Raw genomic sequence first — 15,264 nt, forward strand, 5'->3', positions numbered from 1 at the left:
AACGCACAGACTTTTTTTTTAGTGACTTACATAATACCATAATTAAAGATCATATAAAATTAAACTTGAATGTATAAAGTAGATTTTCAAAAAAATGACAAAACCTATGACTGTATTAGTTTTGAGCCTGCGAGTTGATAAGTATAGATAATAATATTATAATATATAGGATGCAGAACTACAGAAGTATATTTAATATCAATAATTATTATTATCGTATCGATCTACCTAGGTATATATATTTTTTTATTATTTACATTCTATAATATGAAAAATATATTATAGTAAGTATCACAATATATTGAGTGTAGTTTTTCTCGTCCATCGAATAGATTATTGCATTGCATATTAAAATAATAAAATATACATTTGATTATTTAACGTGATATTCGCCGCCGTAATCCACTGAGGCCGACCGGCAACGCCCCCAAGTGTCGACCGTACAAGACCGCCGCGCCGTCGGAGCATATGGTACCGGTGTACGGTCGGGGCGCGCGCGTTCAGACCATTAGTCCGTGTTTGACGTCGTTGGAGCGATCGTGTCTGAATGCGTGTTTTCGGTTTGGTTCTAATTATTTTCGTTTTCGTTTCGCGTAAATAATCGTAACATAATATTTTAATCGACTCGTCGCGTAACTGCGTATTTTTTTTAAAAATTATTTAATTGTTTTTTGTTTTTAAAACGATTGATTGAAATTTGTAATAATATACTCTTACTTCTTAGTTTTGTTTTTATTAATTTTCCGACGTTTTTATTTTTTCACTCGACGTGTGTTCATTATTTTAATTATTTTAATTGATTCGTGTTTGTACCTAAACACACTGCAAAACTATTTTATTTATATGAGTGCAACCACGAGCATAATGAAAGGTCGTCGACAATAACAGTTACCCTCGAGAAGACTTCTATTTTAGCCGAAAAAGCTGCAGCGAAACGTAGGTAAGTGAATGAACTCAAAATTAATACACCCCTCACGGTACATCTTAATTTATATATATATATAATTTGCATATGATAGTATATTACTATATTAGTGTACCTATGGTTTTAAATCCTCCGATGACACCGAGATGTCATTATTAACATTGTTATTGTTATTACCGCTGTTGTAGTACCTCGTTAGGAACGTCTTTGGCGAAAAAAATTGTTAACGATACCCACGTACCTACACAATAAGGATCATCGCAACTGGAAGTAATAAATTAATATTTAATGCTGCCGCCGGTGTTCCTATCCGCAGGCTTCATGAATTTTTATAGTTATCAAAAAGACGTTTCGTACAGTTTTAACGATTCTATTATTAATGTCCGGCCGCGTGCGTTTCAATCCATTATTTTTTTTTCGCTTCCCCGACCGTCCGTCATTACTTCATTCGGCAATCGTTGCGTGCGCGCAATTCCAAATGAATTCGTCCAGTTCGGACGGACAGCGGCGGAACACACATTAATATTATTACTATTAGACGCCAGTATTACACGTACCTATACATGACTACCCGACTACCTGACTGCTTGTTGTGGCGCGTGTATGTAATGGCACAACCACACGGTGGGTAGTAACTAGTTAATATATGTGGTACAATGAGAGAAAAAGAATCGTGAGTAAAAAAAATAAAAATTGATTAACCCGGTAATAGAATATCCGCCGAAGCCATACAATTTTTTATTATTTTACTGATATGTGCATCCTGTACTGAAATTTACGTATTCCGATAATGGAAGACAGACAAAAAATCAATACCTATGCCTATCTCGAAGCACCTCAACTCAATGTTTACGGTGGTTTTTTTTTTTAATTTTACTTATCGGCGCGTCATAAACGGCCGTGTAAACTTCCGTCACTCTAATCCCCTCGCGTTGATTTCAGCTAGTAATCGATTTGAAAACATCCACGTGCGAGATCGCGACGATACATTACCCATTTTATAATTAATAAATATAACAGTATTTCACATTGCCACGACTAGCACAACATAATATCACAATATTATTATTTCGGTAAGTACGGAGTAAACGGTTTTCGCGTACCCGCTCCCACGACATAGGTGTAATGAATAATAATATTCTGTTCTTCGAAAAATGAGGTATCGCTATTAATTTTATTATTCCTATTACTTATTACTGCTCATTTTCCAAAAATTAATTTTTCGCGTGGTTATCCATCAGTCCATCACGAATGCTTCCTGTAAAGCTGTTATAAATTTAAACAAAAAAAGTAACCCTTGATAGTGCGGTACAAAATCGTACATAGATAATCATGGTAGGTACTAGGTATTACCTAGGAATATGTTTAGGTAACATAATGTTATTTAAGAACATAAGTGATAGAATATAGGTACCTATAATTTAATATTATTATTTTAGTAGTATCTTTATTTTAGTATTTTTGTTATTTATCGAATTTCAAATACTCTATAAAATAACTTCGGAAACTCACCCAATGTCTGCCTCGGTGTATAAATGTTTATTTAAGCAACGAACTGGGTACCTACATAAACACATATTGTATAACGACGTTCGTATTTGAATCGTGTTTGTAATTTATTGAGTTTTCAATCATTTGTTTCATCTTGGTTCTGTTCATAATTCTCTAATTTACATATTTACATAGGTACAAATAATGCTATTACACTTATCTAAGTACCTATATATTTTGTTTACAGTTAATCGTCGATATATTTAGAACAATATTATATTCATTATATTTTTTGAATTTTATTTTTTATAAGCCTGCTGTTATTTTTAGCAGTTTAAAAAAAATATTAAAGATATTTGTGTATGCGTACTATACATATACAACCGAAATTTTTGTAACTGAACATTAATATTTCGTATATCTTAATCCTTGACATTTTAATTTATAATAAAATAATTATCATATAATGGATATTTATTATATTTATATATTATTTACAATTTAATATGTATAGATATGTATAACTATAAATTGTTGAACAACAGTTATTAAAATTATCTGAGGCCAGTTAAAATTATAAAGTAATAACCAGTACAAAAAAAAATCGTTAAATATTATGTAGACTAACTATGACATACATTAGTTTTTTTTATAAAACATTGGTGATGCTAAATATTTTTAAATAATAATGCTTTAGACCAAAAATTATAAATAGATAGTGTTACTTAATATATAAATACTAAATAATCTGCTTAGTATTATTCTAATTATAATAATAATATAATTAAAAATAATATCATACGTTAATTTAATGATAAATATATTTGTAACCAATGAAACCATTGTTTGCTTCTACGCGTTATGTTGGTGATGAATTTGAAATCCACGTGATCGATTGCTGATTATATTTTCAAAAACTTATAGATAAAAAATTAAACAGGCAATTTAAAAACTGACAATGGACTAAAATCTTGCGGATATACGAATGAATGATAATGTCTGGACGTGACAATATACCTAGTGCCATATGACATATAAATTATGATGCTATAAATTAAAGCAACTAGTAACTACTGTCTACTATAGATAGTATCCTATTTCTTGAAACATTCAAATAATAATATTTGTTTTTCAACTGATTTGAATTTGCAATAATACAAACCGCTAGGTACCCTTTCTCGTTCACAGCGAGTACATTATTACTCTATAGTCAAAGGATTTAACTTTTTTTTCTACTAAAGTATAAAAAAAAACTCACCAAAAGCTTCCGATATTGCAAAGCTTTCTTTCTGGATATTAAAATCTGGGCAAACGAAGCTTTGAATATGAATAGAGGTAGAAGAGTTTTGTTAGATGGGAAACGTAATCAAGAGATAGGTATATATAATATAGTCATAATTATAATAGCCGATAAAAAAAATCAAATTGAAAAATGTGATTCTTTTGAAGCATAAAAATTAATATATTATGTAATACAACATATTTTACATATAACTATGCAAAAACCAAACAATAAGATGATAAAGAATTACATTATTTTAATATTATGTTATTATGTTTATGTATACCGTCATTATTCCATCAGTTTATCGTTGTCTGATTTTTGGTGATTAACAATTGTATAATACTATATTATAGTATGATATTAGTATATATCCAATTATACAATACGATATGTATAATTTATATTATATTACCTAGTAAAGGAAAATTCAAATAACATAACAATTTATTTATAATTAATATTTCTTTATTAAAATGTATATATACATATATACGCTTATTTATGTTTACAATATGTTGTACACATATAAGCAAGTATATATTATGACGTATTACCTATAATATATAGTATTTACCCAAGTATTATTAACTATGTATTCAATATCGTTTTATACTAAATAAAAATACAATTATAATGAACATATTTCAGAAGCAATAGATGTTTTTTTTTGACAGCAATCAATACATTTGGTATAGATTAGACTTGTTTAGATTGTAACCCTTAGCAAATAATGTTTCGGCTAGCTAACGTTTGGGAAACTGAGATAAGTGACCGAAGTGTCAACGAGATGGCCGTTATCAAACTTCACACCCCACGTAAATTTATTATTATTCTCATAGCTCAACAAAGACAAACAACATTTGTATATGTTGTCTACGATAGGCGTGGTCAGTCAAAATATGATAATACACAAAATAATATTCATGTAGTATCTCTAAATTACAATACAAATAGTAGCTAAAGAATTATTCTCATTTCTTTCCTAAGAACAATTATTTAATATTTCTAATAACTAAAAAAAAACTAACGAAACATGTTGATCGAGGTTTGAACTCATTTCTAGTTCAAAATTGTTTTTCGAATGTAATAGTTGATCATTGCAATAAGCATGGTTTAATATGTTACATCACAATCAGTCTATACCACTATGTGAAAAGTTATACCTGATTTTGTATTAATACAAAAAAACCGTGTTCCTACTATATTGATCTTGAATAATATTATTACAAGTTATACAACATGTTATGTTTAAAATTAAAATGTTTTTCAACAATTTAGTATATTATTACATATTTTATTTATTATTTAATTTCAACTGAATAGCTCATTATCGTTTATGAATGAAAGCTGTTCCAAACATATTTCTATTATTTTAAAATTAAACTTAGAATTTAATACTGGTAATTTCCTGTTAACTAGTATAAAATGAAGTATTTTTGAAATATCTATTTTACAGTAAACAAATAATAGCCATAGGTGTAGTACGAGTTCAACAAATATATTATTATGTTATTTAAGTTCTATTTATATTAATTAGGTAGTATTTTTTTGTTTGTTATTCTGGGTTTAAAAAAAAAGTACCTTTAATTTTACAAATATTTTAAAATTTGTATTACGCGGGTATCGGTATGTACCTATTATAAATTATAATAGTAAGTGTCAATTGATAATTTATTATAAAAATCTACACAATAGTTGATGCATTATTATGAAACTAATTTTCACAATTAATAACTAATAAGTTTATAATTATTATTATATCAATGATAGCTGTTACATGTAAATAGTTATTATTTAATATGAAACAAATGAAACCGATTTATTCACAATATTTATCTAAAATTATAATTATTTTACATACTATTAAGTAATATAATTTTTTTTTCTATAACTTATTAATTTTTTTATTAAATAATATTGAAGAGTATGAGAATTAACATAATAAAAATAAAAATTTGATTCTTTAATGTCGAAATTACTTTTTAAAATTATAATTTTGAATCATTGTGTATGGTAAAAATAAACCTGTTCATATTCCTTATTGAGTAACATGGTTGACTATAGTCTATAAGCAAATAATTTAAGTGATTAGAAACATTAAAGTCTACTTGTAGATAAATCCACGATTAATCTACCTGTATTTATTTTCTAAAAATTGTTTTATTTCAATTTCTCAATTGTGACAATAACTGTTCCTAGGTATAGTGTTCATTTAATTCTATTTCCGTCCACTTAATTGTTTTTTTTTTTTTAATGTTTTCTTAGATGTCTATAGAACTATTTCAAAGTACTATTTGTAATGTTTAATTATAGTTTATACTATTGTTTAAATTCGAAGATCCGGTGGATATTTTTCATTGACGTACATGAATTATGTATGTCGCGTACGCATCTCTTTTAAAATTAGACCATCTCAATTGAACAATTACATAAGTACCATACTGTAATGTTTATAATATTATATGTTTTTGTGTGGGTCGCTGTATGTGTATTATAATGTTCATAATATTACACCTTATCTGCGTACAAGTATGCGTGTGTGAAGAAAAACTTAATGTTTACCGTCTGACGCCTTTGTCGAGGGGGACTCGAACCTTGGGCCAATATTTGAGTTCTTAAGATGACACGTCCAAGCTTATATGAACTCCAATACGATAATAAAAGTTGGTACACATAGAAAAATTTATTGGAATAGAAATGTTAGTTGATTTTATTAGTATTTTATTAGTTTCTCGCCGAGGTCTGGTTTTACAACTTTATAGTACATATAATAATAATAATATAAACTAAATTCCAAACGCAATAAATAATGTTGACAGCGTTGCATAATGCAAGAAAGCAGAAAATTATTTTTTTTTTTTTACTTAACATATTTACTATTATTATTATTATTATTATTATTATTATCCTACTCGGTCAGGGATCTAACAAACAATAATATTCACGGATTATCAACTAGTTCAGATGTCGATAAAACAATAGACGATTTTTCTTTTTTTTTTTTTCATATCATAGTAAGCATATTTTTTTTCCACTAGGAATTATTTATATAATCATTTGTTTTACATTGTGAGTATACATTTGTATAATGTTATGTAGGTTCTACTTCTACATATTATATGCAATATGCATTATACGCGCACATATTGTTGTGATATTTTAGCGTGTGTTCGTCTGACCCAAGATCGCGACTATACACGAATTTCGATACTGCCAAGTCAAGAGGCCACGCGGAAGCCACCGGAGCGGCAAATCCGTGATTGCAGTACCGAGTTGCCGCAAGACGCGTAATTCTAGTAAAACCCAATCGTTCCCTAAAATCAGCGCATTTCTTTTATTTACTGTCCGCTGCGGTTTCTGCCACTAGTTCTAGTTCACTGATGTCTCCCTGCGTGCAACGATGATATTAATATTACGATCGCCTATCGTGTGTCGGCGAACAATTTGTCCGCTGGATATTTTGTCTCGCCAAAGCGGATGGCATATAGTATGACGTGCTATTTCGGGCGGTCTGGCGCGCATGTCTGAAACAAATCACTACGTGCTGGGCGTGACTTGCCGTTGCGTGGTAGTATGGTACACTCTTAATTAGCCCGAATGATTGATGAGTTCCTTAGCAATCGTACAGAGAAAACACTGGAAACGTACCAAAAATATGGGAAAACATAAAACATGCGCTTCGAATGACGTTTGTGTGTGTTATATGTTCCTATATATATATTTATATTAAGTATTTGTTGCACCGCTATTGTTTTATACCTTTTATTATATACCTTGCCCTGTGCAGTGCATCTCGCGTTGTTGTTTTACGATCATCGTAAAACTGTTTACTGGCTGGCGTATACATAATATTTTGTCGGAAGTATACACCGGGCGTTACTAAAAAATCTTGTGTAAAAAAGTATATGAGCCTATATATTATAATATATTGTTTCACAACAAATATATTTTTAACGCAGTTATTTACAAAACTTATTATTTATTTTGACCATATTTGGGTTTGGGTTTTCGAAAACGTATGCCAAACAATAAACTATATAACGTTTATTTTATTTTTAACTTTATCAATTACCTTTATGCTATAGGTAACTATAACCTACCTATTTATTACCTATTATTGTATCATACTAACTGTAATATATTAAATAGAATTATCGGCCAACCGTTGTGTTTTAATTAATGGGAAATGGTCAAAATTAAATAATAATTGTTAAGGTAACAAAAATTGTTTGTTTTAATTTTCCGTTTACATTCTTATTGTGTGATTGTAAATTGTAATTGTTGGCATGACTTCGCTTCTGATTAAATAAATAATATATTATATAGTAAAATATTAATGAAAACCCGCATACAGAATATCACATAGTGGAATAACTTGTAGATTGAGTATTTGCTGTCGAACTATATAACTTTCTTTGAAGTAACACTGTTTGACTAAACTTAATCTATGATTAGTACTTAGTAATTACTAACTATGTATAAATGAAGCGTTGTATACTTATACAGAAATAATCCTTATGTTGCCAATCAAGTTCTATAATATTTCTAACGTTATTCTTCAGTGATTGATAGCGTTGAATTTGAATATCGTATACTATGTTTACGTAATGGGCAAACTCCCGACATAAATCAGTAAACTTCGCACAAGTAAAAACTGTTTGTTAGATGTAGGTACCTGGGTAAATACACACGTCGTTATTATTATTATTAAATTAAATATGATATGTCGCTAGGGACATGCCTACACGATTAGTGAATGCGAATTATAAAACGTAAAAAAAATCTGTACAATTATACACTGCTTATACTAGCTTATAGATATTTGAACAAAAACTTGGCATAAGAGGAAAACATCGACAAGGTTTTGCCGAAACATAGTCTCATCATTTTGATAAAATGTAAAATGCAAACCAGAAATAAATCAATATTTATCTGATTATACTTTGTCTGTGTCGGACCAATTGTGGAACACTGGAAGCTATTTACGCAGTATTTCGAAAACGATTATTATGACTTGAAGGCATAAGCAATAAAATTATAATCTACACATACGTAGGAATATAAAAAACAAGTAAATATTGGACATTATAATCGGTTGCATTTGTATAAAAAAAACCTATTAAACGTTCGTACACCTTATTTTGTTACCGCAACTATTATCCCAATTTTTTTTACACTTTTACGATCACCGCTTTTCTGAGCACCATATTTTGAGCGATTCCCAATAAAAATTTACGACTGAAATCCGTTCGTAACGTGCACAGGTTGCAAGTCTCGTAAATTCATCAGCGGTAAACAAAGGATTGGTTGTGTAATTCATGTTCAGGAGGCGATGGTATCAATATTATTTATGTATACACACACACACACATACACACATACATACATATATATACTTTTACTTAAATGAACAAAAAAAATATTAAAAATCTTAACCGAGAAATTTACCAGATTACGACTGAACCCCTCATTAAACATTTATCAGTTATCGTTCAGGACTATCCTCCTATAGCAGATAACGTGTAGTGTACTAGCACGTATATAGTATAATCTATATTGAATAGAAACAGAATATACTCTATGTCCCAAAGGGGGCTGATGTTTACATTTCACTAAAAAATGTTATTTCCACTTTAAACTGTAAGATAACTGTTGTAGTCTGTTACAATTTTTCCTCCCTACATATATTACATACTATATATCATTATTATGTTTATGCTCGTTTGGGTATATGTTGAACGCATATCATCGCCGGTGTTTGTTGTGTAACGAGAGGAACCGGCCGAGGATTGACGAGATGCACACGCCCCGACACCACCACCATTCTAATAATAATATAGCGTATGTAAAACACGGAGACAAAAAAAACACGTTATAGTTTTATATAATATTACTAATTATTATTATATTGAATTAGGTACATATTATTTATGTTCAAATTAAATATTAATATTAATTAATTAATTTTTTTTTGAGATTATGAAACGTGTATTGTAGTTAGTTATAATTACCCCTTATCTGTGCCGTTTGTAATTTCTAATCAAATTATGAAAATTATAATAAGAATTAGAAACAATTGACCGGTCATAAAGTCTGCGCAGTGTAGGCCACGTAATATAGTTTAGTGATAGTTCTTAACGATGGTATTACATCATTGTGACTCAATATCGTTTCATTGAAATTATTTCATATTATAACGCCTTTTATTCTATATATTATAAATAGTTCATGAATTTGAAGTATACACAAAATTAATATAAAAATATTGATGCTTATTATATATATATTTAAATCATAGCAGATAATGAGATATTACAAGACTATGTAAATATAAATGTTGTATTTCATTATTTTACCGCATTTTACTATGTGTTAAAAAATTAATACATTATCATTAATTTGCCGATTAATAACGTCCATTCAGCTTCACTAACCATCATGTAATGAGTAACGGACCGAGTAAAACTAAATCATTTAACGCACTGCTACCTCTGTACGCGGGAATTGGTATAATTTCCCACAATGTTTTAAGCGCTCCGCAGTTGGTATCGATGATAATAATTAGCAAGTATTGTGCACGGCCGGATTCGGCAAGTCATCTAGACAGTGTGGGAATTAGATGCAGGGCAGATGAAATTAAAGTTCACTGAAGTTGGGGTGTAGGTAATGTTATATTCTACTTATACGGTTATGCATATTTATATATATATATATTTCGGGCACATATTATTTCTATCGACCGGATATAAGCTTATCGTCCGAAACCTATTGTAAACGCGGGGGAGCAGAAATCACACAATCATTGTACCCAGCTGCGATATTAATTTATTTGTGAGTGGTATATATTATAGACAATATATCGTATTATAAATTATTGCATGAGGGTAGAGAATTTTTTGTTGTCGATAGAGGGTTCATGACGTACTAAGTTTTATTTGAAAATTACTATTGAAGAATATCTTACTCATTATAGAGATTTCATAGGAGTGTATGCTATACAGTTAACAACATTTTAGTAGTAGTTATATTTATATTTACAATATTATATATTTAAATGATTTACCTAAATTATCTTTACGCTTATACATTTTTATAAAATATTAATTTCCTAAACCACTATACGTACTTTTTTTTAAAATTAATATTATGTTATTTTAAACATCAAACGTATTTTAAAAATCGTAATAAAGTTGTAAGTATTATTTTTTTAATTAAAAAAAAAATACTTAGTCATGTGATGAGGGGGTGTCATAATCTAACATAATAGTTTTCGATATTGTACTTGATTCTTATAATATAATTATAATATTATATAATAATATAATTATTTTAGTACCCGGTTATATTATCATTATTTTTATTACTTTATTCTTATGAACAAATTTTTAATCACCAACCGGAAACATTTTGACGTTTAAAAATATTTTATACCTATTTTAATACAGTTTATTGTTGAGATTATTTCAATAACAATTTTACAGGGTTTACTTAATAATTTAAAGGCTTCTTTTAATGATCATTTTTTTTTATTGCCTAAATTCAAATTCATTGGAATACATTATACGTCTTGATTTTAATAATATGCTGTCCAATATAATTATTCTGTTATTCAGAATCAAATACATATATATTATATATATTATTATGTCTTATGAGATAAATATAAATGTCACATAAATAATGAACTGTTTAAATTGTTTTTAAAAATAATGATTACTATACATATGTGAATGCATTGATAAAACATAAAATTTATCAAATTATATGAGTTTATTGCTTGGACTAGTTAAAGATAAACATGGTTGAGTCACAGAGATATTGAAATAATGACTTTTGTATTGTAGTTGGGCAAGTATTAATCATTCAGCGTTCTAGACAGCCGATGTCTTCATGTAGAAATATGCATATTTATCAATTTTGATATTGTTATTAAGCGAGATCACTGAAGCCGGTGTAACGTTGAGGTACCCGCCCAGATGTCAAAATATGTATACCAGTCATTAATCGATGGATACCACGGTAAACGAACAAACAACCTACTCCTTTTGGAATCCTGTCGTCGTGCGTAGACGAATGTTCGATTGGATTATTGTAAATCGAATTTGGGTTTCGGGTAAATTCTCAAAACTTTTTGTTAAAAAATCAAAATCAATATTAGCTTCAAAATGCCTCAAAGAAAATATAGAATTAATTTCAAATAAAAATTCTAACAATAGGATTACAATTTAAAATATATTATAATATTGTACCGTTTATTTCCGTTAATATTTTAGACAATTAGTTACTCAATCGATAAGACTATGCATTAGTTTAAATTACTTTTTGTGACTCATATAGATTATATTTTTATGTTAAGTCATATTAACTGCTGCTCACGAAATATGAATAATGGCTGTTTGAACATGTTGAATATAATATATGAACTGTTTGTATGTAAACATATCCATCACAACTCATAAGTGATTCTTTAACGAAGACTAGTAATATTTTGAAGTGTAAAAAAATAATTATTAAGTTTCTAAAACGCGTTTTAATGACTCATAAAATAACATCATAAAAATTCTTTAAGATCTTAAAATGTATTAAAAATCTTAAAGTTGCTCTCTATATTATATCCTTAAAGTGCACACTTTTATTACACGACGATGTGGGTTAATCTGTTTTGTTTATACAATCATTGTACAAAAGAAACTTATCACAGTTTTTAATATACCCAACTTATTATTATCATGTGCGTTTATTGCTTAATGCTTGCGTACTTTTTACGTATTGATTTTTTACTCTACTTAATGTGTACTTACGGTGTTTTTATTTGTTCAATTCTATATAATTGTTTACTAACTAATTTTGAAACAAATGCGTTAATAAGTTATAACCAATTTCTATACCATTTAACCGTATTGTATAACATGCATTCGGTTCTGAAAATATCATTATAGCTGTAGTTTTTAAATTATTTTTCATAATTTTTGTTAATTAACATATATTTTTATCATTATATCATAATGATGTAATAATATAATTGTGGTAATATTGATTTTGTTAATCTCATAAGTAACATGTGTTCAATAAGTTTGTTTAACTACACCCAATTAAAAAATAAAAATAACGGAAAAATATTAATGTTACGAAAATCGAATCGGTATAATATCTAATGTAAACGGATTCGAAACGAGTATTTACATAATACTCGACGGCTCTACGCTGCCGCGCCGTCGGATCGACGGTATTAGCTGAAAGTAACATGTGTTCGTGGTTTTACAATAATGAGTTTATCGGTACACGTCCCAATGACAGATTAGATCGAAAAACATGGTTTTAACGGGTACCCTCGATTGTTATGTGGTATAATATAATATTATAAATTATAATAATATATGGCTTTTATATAATAATACCACGTAAGCTTCTTAAAAAAAAAATGAAATTTATTCCACCGATACATAATCAAACGAAAAGCTAATAACACATTTACGCGGACTCGCCATTTTTTACGGACTCACTCGTGAGATATTATTGTGGTTCCACAATTTTACGCATGTTATTCCGAGTAAAATTGAATTAATACAGTATTAGCTATATTATAGCGGGTGGTATCGATTTTGCGATTTTTATTAAATACAATTTTTTTTTTTTTTAACATATTACGCGTTTCAAACCCCTAAATATTTTGGTATACACATAGACATAACAATGTACAGCGTGAGCCCACGCCTGGTGCGTGTGCGCAAAAACAGCGGGTGGCCCACGAAAAGCGCGTCATGTAGTCAAATTAGCTTGTGCCGAGCGTGAAAGGTGGTGGTGGTATACAACGGTGTGTCCAAAGACCCTTTACGGCGGCGGTATCAGAGGTGATGGGAGGGGTGGCACGAGAGAAGGGTCGTGTCTGGGGTCACGTGGCCGCCGTCGCCACACAATGGGCATCGCGCTCTATATGTACGTATATTATATTATACGTCGTGCTTCTCGTGTGTGCACGACACAAGAAGGGTCTATGTGGGGCGTGGAGTCCATCGGTGGCGGCGGCAGTGGCTGCCAAGTATAATCAAACAAATGTACAATGTTATTACGTATAGTATATACCTATTGGTATAGTGGTATGCATCGTTAAACTAAATTTTCCTTAAGTATTTTTTGAACGGCATTTTTGGTTTACAACGCCATACGCAGTATAGGTACCTATTTATAATGCAGGTATCTATTATAATATTTTAGTGAATTATATATTATATTGTTATGACGTGTTGTAGTAATCGTGATTTAAATAAATAACCGATATGACTCGGGATATAATATACATATTGTATTGTATACTTGTTCGGACGAAAAAAAATCAAAATAAATCTACAGCCATTGTGCTATTAATGTTTATTATTGGCATTCAATTAAAATACATCACCAATAATGATATTATATCAAATTTCTTTATAGCTCTGTCTGTTAAAACAATTTATTACAAGTTGTGTAGATACCTCAAAAAGCCAAGGAGTTTAGAAATAATATACGATACATAATTATTTCAATGCTAGTTGTTCCATGGTATCATATGCATGTTTCTAAATCGAACGGTCTCATGTTTGAATTTGCAACAAAGGCAACGGCTTCGAATATTTATGTATGTATATATATATGTATTTGTTGTCTCTTTGTTTGGTTAATTTGCTCCCAAGTGACCTATAGTGATGACGATGTTGCATAGTTTATATTTTGGGTTCAAACAAATAACTGTTTTATTGTTCGTTATACCTAACGTTACATAATATATATTTGAAAACAATAAATATTTACTACATACAAATAAAATCAGTTCAATTTGTTTACACTTTTTCTGTTATAAATGTAATATTAAACAGCTTATTAAAAATTATTATTATTCGTCTAATATTTTATGTATTTCAATTAATATTTAACTTAAATATTCTATATTTTGTTCATTTACAAACTAAACTATATAATGCATATCATGTAAGTCTGATGGTAAATCATATTATATATACCTATTTGTTTATAACTATAGTGTTAATTTTTTCCTTCAAAAAGATATATCATATGAACCTAAGTATATTTAACATACGATTATTGAGTATCAGTAAAATAATTTTATTGGTGCATATATCGATATATCAATAATGTTCTCGATCGCAATGTGTACATTATAAAATAAAATGTATTATTTGTATAGATTACAAACACGTACGTTTAAAAACAACTGGTCAGAATAATGTGCATTAGTATGTCAATCAGATGGTCGAACAAAACGTATTTTACCCCAATGGAACACACAAAAGCTTATATTATTCGACCAATAATGTTGCTTTCACAGCATTGGCAAACAATTGGCAAACACGCGCTGACCGTTCGATAAACAAACAGCAACAGCGCACGCGGGTCTACACGAACCCTATATTTTATATTGTCGGTAAATTGATTTGCTCCTGACGTATTCGAATCGGGGCCACAACAAAAGATTCAAAAGAGCGGACGTAATGTTTAAATATTTTCTATTTATTTATTTTTTAATTAACTAATGATCGTAACCGAGACGTTTCGAGTGTGTTAGCCA

General features: G+C 29.2%; 1 protein-coding gene across 3 annotated transcripts in view; it reads left to right on the top strand.

Moving 5' to 3' along the window:
* Positions 1–488: 488 nt before the first annotated feature.
* Positions 489–15,264, top strand: part of LOC132919154 (discoidin domain-containing receptor tyrosine kinase B-like) — a 132,537-nt gene continuing 117,761 nt past the window's right edge. For 2 of the 3 annotated variants that reach the window (XM_060980498.1, XM_060980501.1), the window contains exon 1: positions 489–940. The gene's annotated coding sequence lies outside the window, so the exon portion shown is untranslated. The remainder of the gene's footprint in view (positions 941–15,264) is intronic. The other variant, XM_060980499.1, reaches the window with a different exon arrangement.

This window comes from Rhopalosiphum padi, chromosome 2, assembly GCF_020882245.1.
Source record: "Rhopalosiphum padi isolate XX-2018 chromosome 2, ASM2088224v1, whole genome shotgun sequence".
Lineage (NCBI taxonomy): Eukaryota > Metazoa > Arthropoda > Insecta > Hemiptera > Aphididae > Rhopalosiphum > Rhopalosiphum padi.